Source organism: Peromyscus leucopus, chromosome 5 (assembly GCF_004664715.2).
Source record: "Peromyscus leucopus breed LL Stock chromosome 5, UCI_PerLeu_2.1, whole genome shotgun sequence".
NCBI classification, from domain to species: domain Eukaryota; kingdom Metazoa; phylum Chordata; class Mammalia; order Rodentia; family Cricetidae; genus Peromyscus; species Peromyscus leucopus.
The window spans coordinates 34,580,667-34,591,379 of NC_051067.1; positions in this window are offsets into that span (position 1 = coordinate 34,580,667).

The window sequence follows — 10,713 nt, forward strand, 5'->3', positions numbered from 1 at the left end:
GTGAAGAAAGGCTTCAGATGGAATGAACTTGATCAGTGGGCGCACAGGAAGGACAGATACTTTCCCCTCAGGAACCTCACAGTCTAACAGAGGCAATGAAAAACAAAAAGTTATATTTAAAAAAAAAATGTAACAGCAGTTATGAAGGAATGAGCCCAAGATGCCTCAGGACACAATCAGAGTGATGCAGCTTGTGAAGCTTCCCAGTGTAGGTTGCATCTCAGATGAGTGTGGAGCATGAATATGAGATGGAGGAGTGACAGTCTCCCAGGTAATAAGGGACTTTAATAAGCCCCCACCAACACACACACACACACACACACACACACACACACGCACGCACGCACGCACGCACGCACGCACACATAGCTTCAGGGAGTACCAGGAAAGAGGAGGTGGAATGAACATTAAAGTCAGAGGATACAACATGGCTATTGCACTCACCAGCTTGCAACAGCTATGGTTACCTGCATAGGACCTGCAGACGATCAAGGATCCAAACTTCCAGCGTGGGTGGAGGAGAACTCTTGAGGCCCCCACCCCTTACTGAGGAGCTGCTGGCATTTGGTAGCTGCTAGGAGGGAGACTCACGCTTCTTTGAGAGTGTGGCCCCCATAGTCTCCCATGCACCAGCAGATGGTCCCACACCTGTGCACACATGAGCAGCACTGAGTGGACAGAGAGGGTTATGGAGAAGAAAAGGAAGAGGGAGGAGGAGGAGAAATGATGAAGTTGGGAGGTGATGTGGTAGGTGGGATTTCAGTTAAGTTCGAGGTGGGAAATGGAAGGTGAAAATGATCATGTCATTGTATGCATGTATAAAATTCTCTAAGAACAATTTAAAAGAATATTGGAGGTAGAGGTAGAGTGGAGGTCATATACATAAGGATGAGTGCATGTGGTCTGTCTAAATATGTTCAACATGAGTGAAGACAGCTGTTGCCTCATGGCACTGACCACTGGAGGTTTATTACTACCGTATCTCTTGGCTTAACCAGTGCAGTTCTAGAAAGGCCTAAGGCTTTCTCTGACTATTACAGACGTGTGTTTATTGGACAGGGTGACCTTTATCCAAGAAAGGAGAGTGCTTCGGGCAAGTAAGAAGCAGCTTCAATAGCCACAGAGTGAAGTAGTCAGAGCTCAGTAGGCCTTCAGTAGGGGATGGCAGGTAACCGGAAGTCCTGTCTGTCCCTCCCTTCCTCCTTCCCAGGAAGATACACTTTAAAGGTAAGTGGAAAAGAACTGAGTCAATTAAATATGTTCCTGGTCCTGGACATAAAGAACAAACAATCATATCTTCAAAAGTTTGCCTGAGCCAGGCGGTGGTGGCGCCCGCCTTTAATCCCAGCTCTCGGGAGGCAGAGCCAGGCGGATCTCTGTGAGTTCGAGGCCAGCCTGGACCACAGAGTGAGATCCAGGACAGGCACCAAAACTACACAGAGAAACCCTGTCTTGGGGGAAAAAAAAGTTTGCCTGAAATGTTACAACCCATGACGTTTAGGTATGGACATTATCTGACAAAAATGACTGACAGAGGAAGAGCAACACAAAGATGTTCTAGTCAGTGGTGTGCAGAAGGGATCTCCCTGTGGTGACAGAAACGTCCCTGTCTCTCTACTTGTTCAGTTTGGTGTCAACTAGCCCCGTGAACACTTGAAATGTGGGAATACCCCTGAAGATATGGAGTTGTTCACAGCGTCAGTACCCACATGTGAGCCTCTTCTTCTCTTCCTTTCTTCCCCCCTTGCTCCTCCTTCTCCTTTTGGGGGATGGAGAGGATCTACTGCAGGGCCTTACACAAACTAAGCAAGCACTCTAACTCCGAACAGCATCCGCAGTCTGACGAGTCCCTTCTTATACATAAAGGGCTTACAATTCCCACCACTATAAGGACGTGTATTTCCTAGCATACTGGAAGCCTGCCCCTGCTACAATCACCAATACCAACTATGGCCACTGATTCATGGGGTGGAATTTGGAAAATCTATTAAGATGAAAAAAGGAGACAAATTTGGAAGCCAACATGTTTGTGGAAAAAAAAAAAAAACGTTCTAAGTGGGTTATACTTGGCTCAGCAACCCAGTTGAAATGATCTTGCGTGTCCCTCAAACATGTACCATAAAGGGCATTTGTGGTCATTTCAGCAGTGGGGAATGCTTTCCACACATTCTGAAGCTAACACTAATCGATTCTGTACCTTCCTAATGATCTGCCCTGGGGAGTTATTATTCCTGATGGCAATTAATCAAAATTAAAGCCGACTGTATGGAATGAGGCAAATGCTAGCACCCAGCCTCAGTTGGGAACATCTGCACATTGAGATTAATCATGGCCCTGCTTCAGTGTGACGGCTACATCAATATCAGAGAGAAAAGAGAAAGAACATTTGCAAAGGAGTTCTGAGCCTGTGTCTCAGTGGAACAAAACCACAGGAAACCTGTAGCTACCTGTGACACTGAAAATAAAATTGTTTCCTTCCAATAAGTGTAGGGAGTTAGGACAAGCTGGGTCACAAAGTATTGAATGTCATTTTGGAGGCCCCAAAGCAGGTAGGTATGTGGAATATTTTGTTTGTTTGTGCCTAGATAGTATCAAAAAGTATCCAGGCGTTTACTTTCAAGATATTCCTAAATACAAAAATTAAAATGCGCTTATGTTTTTCAAAAACTTCTTAGTCTATGCTAAGTACTTTGAATATTTTATCAAACCAAAGCACTCTTCTGTGGAACCACAACTGTAGTGTGGTAACTCTTCAGAATGATACCCGGGGGCTGGAGAGATGGCTCAGTGATTAAGAGCACTGGCTTGTTCTTCCAGTAGGCACAGATTCAATTCCCAGAAGCCACAAGGTGGCTCACATCTGCCTGTAACTCCAGTTCCAGGGGACCTGACATCTCTGGCTTCTGAGAACCCCTGTGTGCACATGGGCAGAGCCATGCAGACACACACACATGCTTTAAAAATAAAAATAAGCATAATTGAGAAATAAATATTTTTTTAAAAGAATGATGCCTGATTGTATGATCAGCACTTTACAATCAACTGTCAGCTTTCAGCAAGTTCATTTTATAACCTAGGCTCCAGCTTCTCTATTTGTAAGTTGCAGGTGCCAGCAGTTCCCATAGTTTAGCAGTATTATGAAAAGTGAGGAATTATCAGAGTATGTTTTCTAAATAACGGACATGACAGCAACAATAGTGGTGATGTTGAATGAGTGCTTTGTAGGTATGAATATCTTTCTGTTTTCTGAGCTTCATAGGAAGTCTCAGTGAGGGACATCACTTCATTTTCTAAAAGAAAAACCTGAAGCACAGAGGGATGAATTGCCTGGACTCTGGTCATAAAACTTAATTGTTGCCAGGTGGTGGTGGCACTTGCCTTTAATCCGAGCACTCAGGAAACAGAGCAGGTAGATCTCTGTGAGTTCAAGGCCAGCCTGAGCAAGTTCCAGGACAGCCAGAGATACACAGAGAAACCCTATCTTGAAAAACAAACAAACAAACAACAACAAAACCTTAATTGTTAAAATCAGGATTCTAGCCTGTTCATTAATTTTTTAAAAATTGTTCTTAACAACTATGTTGCAGAATATTTGTTTACACTATGTGAAGATGTGTCACTGTGATTGGTTTAATAAAGAGCTGAATGACCAATAGCTAGGAAGGAGAGAATAGGTGGGCCTTCTGGGCAGAGAAAGAGAACTGTGGGAAGAAGAGTCAGAGAGACACCAGGGAGACACTGAAGAGGTCAGGCATACGGTGCAGAGTAGAGGTAACCGAACCACGCAGCAGACTGTAGATTAATAAAAGCACGCTAATTTAAGTTATAAGTGCTAGTGGGACAAGCCTAAGCTAGTAGCCAAGCTTTCATAATTAATAATAAGTTAATATTATTATTAATAATAATTTGCTGGCTGGTGATCCAAAGATAGTCCCACAAGATAGCTTGATAGAAGGAAATGCTGTGGGATAATCTTTTTGTACACTGTGAAGATGTATCGTTGTGATTTGTTTTAGTAAAACGCTAAATGGCCAAGAACTAGGCAGGAGAGAATAGGCGGGACTTCTGAGCATAGAGAGGAAGTCACAGGGATGAATCTAGGCAAGCAAGAGATTCATCAGTGAGACAGAAGGGAAACAGGATGTGCAGTATGGAGAGGCAATAAACCACATGACAGAACATTGTTTAAAAAATATAGGTTAATTTAAGTTATAAGAGCTAGTTGAAAACAAGCCTAAGCTAAAGGCCAAGCTTTCATAATTGATAGTAAGTCTCCATGTCATTATTTTTCCACATCAGTTATGTTTCATAATTGATAGTAAGTATCCATGTCTGGCTGGTGGTCCAGATGAGAAAGTCAAACTACATAACTATAGTAAACTGGCCATGGTGGCATGGGCTGATATCCCAGTATAACAGTTTGAAGCAGGAAGATCATAACTTTGAGGCCAGTTGAGATTACATAGAAAGTTCCAGGGCAGCTTGGGCATATAGTGAGACCTTGATCAAAGGATGCAGAACTTTGTTTAGACTGAAGGGATCTTCTGGAGATCTATGTACAATATGGCATGAACTTAATAATAATCTACTGGAGTTTTGCGGTGGGCAGTTGTAGGGGTTGAGATAAATTCTTACTTTATAGCCCAGGCTGGCCTCAAACTCTTGCCTCAGCCTATCAAAGCATTGGAACTGTCGGCATATGACAACATACCTAGCTTTAATAATAATGCTGAGTGGTGGTGGCGCATGCCTTTAATCCCAGCACTCGGGAGACAGAAGCAGGCATATCTCTGTGAGTTCGAGGCCAGCCTGGTCTACAGAGTGAGTTCCAGGACAGCCAGGGCTGTTACTCAGAGAAACTCTGTCTCAAAAAAAACATAAATAAATAAATAAATAAATAAATAAATAAATAAATAAATAATGCACAGTATAATTGAAAACTGCTAAGAGAAGCCAGTGAGGTAGCTCAGCAGGTAAAGGCGCTTGCTGTGGAATCTGAGGACCTGAGTTCAATCCCCAAAATCCACATAGGAGAAGAAGAGAACAAGTTCCCAAAAGTTGTCCTCTGACCTCTGAATACACCCTCCCACAGGTCATGTACCCTCCCCTAACACACAATTCAAAAAATACATATGCATAACTAAAATTGCAAGGAGAATAGGTTTGGAATATTCTGACCAAGAATGACTAGCATGCAGGATGGCATATATAATAATTAGCTTGATTTAATAATTTCACAATGTGTACCTCTACTGAAATATGTTTCATACCATAAACATCATTTTTTAATCTGTCAAGAGAAAAATACTTAAGACCAAGGAGTCTTTAAAAATGTAAAAAGAAAGAAGGAAAGAAAGGAAGGAAGGAAGGAATTGGAAATTATAGGTTGGAAAGCTAGTTGAATGGGAAAGAGTGCTTCCTGCTTTTCCAGAGGACCTTAGTTCAGCTCCAGCTCCCACATCACGTGGCTCCCAACTGCCTGTAACTCCAGCTGCCAATACCCTCTGCTGGCTTTCATGCTCACCCACATACATGTGGTATACATTCAAACAGGCACACATACATTCACATGAATAAAAAAAAATCCTTTAAAGGAAGAATCTGGAGGTTATGAGCTACATTATTTTCCAGACTCCTTTTTGTACCATTTAACAGGGACAATTTCACTCTAAAATTTATATTTATTTGTGTGTGTGTGTACATGTATGTATGTATGCCACATATGCATGGATGTTTGTGGTATCTAAAAAAGAAGCATCAGATTCCCTTGGGCTGGAGTTACAGGTTGTGAATCATACAACATGGTTGCTGGGAACCAAACTCAAGTCCTCTGGAAGAGCAGCACGCATCCTTACCAGTGAGCCATCTTTCCAGCCCACAATAATGTTTACACAAAATCAGCCCCCCCCCCCCCCCCCCCCCGCCGCCATCTGGTGAACTTCTGTGGACTACTGAGATCACTACTCAGTCTTTCTTTTTAAAAAATGTCTTCATTAGAGTGAGAGAGGAAACACGGGTTGAACTGCAAATGTGTTTCTGGAACGTCGTTTTAAAGAATGAGAAACGCTCTGCAGAAACAGGTCAAGGTGAGCAAGACAGGAAGCAGCAGTTCATCTTCAGCAGTGTAACACCTGTTTGCTGAGTCCCTATTTTATAGCCAATGTTGAGTTCCAGTATAGAAAGACACCTGGGAAGGGCGGAGAAAGGAGGCGGGGAGAAGAAGGGAGAAGGAAGGGAAGAAAGAGACTATAGGAGAAGGAAGAAGGAGGAGGGAAAAGAAAGGGGGAAGGAGGAAGAGGGGGAGGAAAAAGAGAGAAGGAGAAGGAAGGGGCAGAGGAGAGGGAAGAGAAAATAGAAGGGAAAGAGAGAGAAGGAAAGGGGGGAAGGTCCCTAGCCTTTACAGAATTTGCTGTTGAGTGAGAAATTTGCTGAGTGAACTCTGAGGCACAAGAGTGGGGAGCGTTAAGGAGAAGTGGCCACCTGTCCCTTTTGTAAGCCACTGGAATTGAAAGAGGGAGAAGTTCTCACAGGGGCCTTCCCAGGTAAACTGAGACCTAAAAGCTTAGGGAGGTGGTGGAGTGATACATTTGCATATTTAAATGATTTGGGGAGATGGGGGGCGTGGCAAAGGACACTGAAGGGAGGCAGGTAGGAAGCAGTTACAGTGATTCAGGCCAAGGATGGCGGCAGTGGGATTTGAGGTAGGGAAGAGAGGCTGAGGCAAAGGGCCTCATCTCGTGATTTTGGAGAATAACTCATAAAAGTTGGTAACTGGCTAGAAGAAGGGAGGGAAAAGGAGAATGCTGTCTTACTTTGGCTCTCCAAGAGACCCCCAGGCAAGAATTCAAGTCCAAGTAGTTCATTTCAGAAGTGTGGGGAATTCTGGAATACTGGTAGGAACCTGAGGATGCGGCATCCAAAAGAAAGACAGCAAACAGGGTGTGTCATCAAGCCTTCTAGATTGAGAATGCCTGCAATATACCCCATGAAGAAATTTTGGAAATGGTAAAAAAAAAAAAAAAAAAAAAGATGCCTCAGAGCTGTCTCAGCATGGGACTGAGAACTGGAAACACCACACACATTCCCATGAGTCACTGGCTGATGAGCTTAACATCCCAGCATTCCCAGCCTGTCTTCTTGCTTACTAAAGGTCCTCATGCAAAAAATAATGGATTAGATAGATAGATGATAGACAGACAGACAGATAGATAGATAATTAGATAATAAACAGATAATAAAGATAGATTCTTGATAATTCATAGATAATAGATGATAGGCAAAAGGTAGATTAAAGATAGACAATAGATCAATAATTGATAGAATTGGGTGTGTTCAAGTTTGGATTGCGATGGAGAAAGTAAAAGAAAATATGTTAGTCAGCTTTCCCTCGTGATAACAAACCCCCTGAAATAATTAACTCAAAGAGAAAACATTGGCTGTAACTCAGTTGGTAGAGTACTTGCCTAGCAAGCATAAAGCTCTGTGCTCAAGCCCCAGAACTGCATAAACTGGCCATGACGGGGCATGTCTATAATCCCTGCACTTGGAAGATAAAAACAGGAGGATCAAAAGTTCAAGGTCATCCTCAGGCTACATAACAAATTCAAGGCCTGTCTTAGCTTCATAGGACTCTGTCAAAGAGAGAGGTGGGGGAGGTCTGAGAAAGAAAGAGAGGGAGAGAAATATTTTGTCTCTCAGTTTTAGAATTGGTTCTTTATCAGCCTGTTGGTTTGGGTCCATAGTAAAACAGTACATGGTAGTAGGATCAAGTGACAGCCCAAGTCTGCTGCCATCATTAGTCAGAAAGCGAATGTGGTAAGGAGCAGAGACTGGACAGGGTCCCTAGTGCCCACCTCTCAGACAGTGCTCACCTCTTTCTCACCTCTCAATAACATCACTCTGTTGCAGTGTTACAGAAAGCCCACCCTAGTACTGGTGACAACTCAGAAAGACTGGACCCCTGGGACTTTTTGCATGATTTGCAGGCAGTTCAACAGATTGAAGAGTCTTGGGTGGCTTGGCTGGTGGATCTGAGTCTCTGCAGAGTCCTTACTTCTGATACAACCATAGGAAGGGCAGAACTTGGGCATCTGGTCAGTTTCAGGGGCTTCCTAAGATGTATGAGTTGTTCAGTTCCTGAGTCCTCATGAACCTTTCCTTTACAATTTCTTGAGTGGTAGGGAGCTTCTCTCCAAGGCGGAGCATTTCAAGTCAGAGGAAATTGTTACCAACAGCAACCATCTCCAGCCCTCCATGTTTGGAAACAGGATCTAATTATGATAAGGTCATTTAAGTAGATTCTAACCCAATATAACTGGTGCTTTCATAAAAGGAAGAGACAGGAGCCTGTCTGCCAATCAAGACAGAGATTAGCATGATCCCTGCAGAGATTAGCATGATCCCTCTACCAGTGGAAGCTCACTAGCAGGTTGGAGAAGAGCATACACGGCACCTTAGCCCATGACATCTTCATTTGAGACTTCTAACACTTAGAATTGCAAAAGAATGCCAGTCCTAAAATTAATATACCCTCTCTTGTTACATATAATATACCCTCTCTTGTTACATAAGAGCATGTCTCAATATCATGGGACAGAAGCAGGACACTGCAGTCAACTCTGGGACAATGTTTGATTTCTTTTTTTGTTTATTTGTTTGTTTTTCGAGACAGTTTCACAGTGTAGCTCTGGCTGGCCTGGAACTCACTGTGTAAACCAGGCTGGCCTTGAGCTCACAGAGATCCACCTGCCTCTAGCTCCTGAGTGCTGGGATTAAAGGCGTGAACTACCACTGCCCAAGCAATGTTTGATTTCTAAGGGGGCATTTTTACTCTCACCATGAGTTTCTTTTTAACTCTCATTCAGCAGGAAGAGAACAAAAATTTAGTTCCCAAAATTTGATAGTATGTGCCCAATGAGATGTTTCAGTGGGTTAAGGCCCCTGCCACAAAGCCTGATAACCTAAGTTGATCCCTGGAACCTACAACATAAGAGAGAATTAACCACAGAGGTCATCCTCTCATTTCCACATGCGTATGCCATGGTAGGTGTGCACCCCCCCACACACACACACAGTAACTCAATCATTACACTTGGATATCTGGTGTTTATTGTGTTTCACTTTCAAATAGAAGTCACTATGTCTAGTGATGGGTCATACCCACTCAGTGTACCCTGGTGGTATTGACATATTTATGATTTAATGTTCCCATCTCCACAGCGCTTTTGTGTGCCAATGAACAAGGCAGATCTGCATGAACCCTTCCATACACAACAAATAGAAAACGATGCATTGTTAACACATGAACCAATATTGATGACAATATCTCAGCCAATCACCTAATTAGTTTAGTCATATTCTGCTGTTCCAAAGACACTTAATGTCAGTGTACTTTCCTTAGTGGAGGGCTTAGTGGCTTGAGAGATTTTTCTGCTCTTTATATTTTGTTTTCTTTCTTTCTTGTTTTCTTTCTTTCTTTCTTTCTTTTTTTTTTTTTTTTTTTTTTTTAGCTTTTTACAAATTATTTAAGACTTAAATGAACCAACAGTTTCAAGAAGCCAAGGGGCAAGCACACCTGCCCTCGGGAGAGCTGGGAAAGTCAAGAATAATGCAATTGGCTAGATTGTATCCTCAGACATCTTTGTTTACAAGTTAATCCTGCAGTTTCACTTCCACCAAGGAATGTGTTGTCTTCCACTTTTCTCAAAACTCAAAGCCTTCTTGTGCAGATCTTTTCTCATCTTCATAGGGCATGGCTATACACATAAGTCTCCGTTTTGTTTTGTTTTGTTTGTTTTTTACTTCTGAAAAGACAACAGAGCAAGCCCCTAGCTAACAAGCACTCGGTAGAGGGGGAAGGGGTCCAAATTCGTGGCAGAATGGCAGACTGCTGTGGTGCAGCTGATCCAGTCCAACCAGGAATGTGGGCTCAAAGTTCTTAATCACTCCATTTTGCAAAAGGGATGTCTTATGCAAAATTCTCAGATCTTTAAATGTTGCAAACTCTCCAGACAGAGTGACTCAGGCTTGCAATCCCAGCCCTCAGAAAGCCCAGGCAGGAGGAGTACTTCAAGTTGGAGACCAGCCTCGGCTACACAGCAATATGCTGTCTCAATAATCATCGTCATAATACATCCTAATAAACTAACATGCTTTCTTTATCTTTCTTCTTTTTTTTCTTTTTTAAATTAGGACAAGATCTCACTAAACAGCCAAGGTTGGCCTGAACTCAACGATGCTCCTGCATTATCTTCTTAAGTGGATTATAGATATGTACCACCAGAGATTCTTCTGTAAACAGGCAGTGATGGCCAGAATGGTGATTCCAAAGAAAACATACCTCTGAGCAGAGGAGCCTGTGATCTGCTAGCTTATAGCCTTTGCCTAAACACTGCTTTAAAAAAAACTGTAGCCAACACACATAAAATATAAAAGTTACCATTTTCAGGGTGGTGAGGTAATCCTGCAGGTAAAGAACGGCACTGGCTGACAAGCCTGGTGACCTTGCATTCCATCCCGGGAACTCGAGTAAAGATGCAAGCACAGAACCAGTACCACAAATTCAATTCGCCGTGTTGTTCTCTGAGTTTCATAGGTGCACACACAAATGATAATGATTATGGTGGTGGTGGTAGTGGTGGTGATGATGGTAGTGATGGTGGTGGTGGTGGTGGTGGTGGTGGAGGTGATGGTGATGATGGTGGTGGTGGTGAA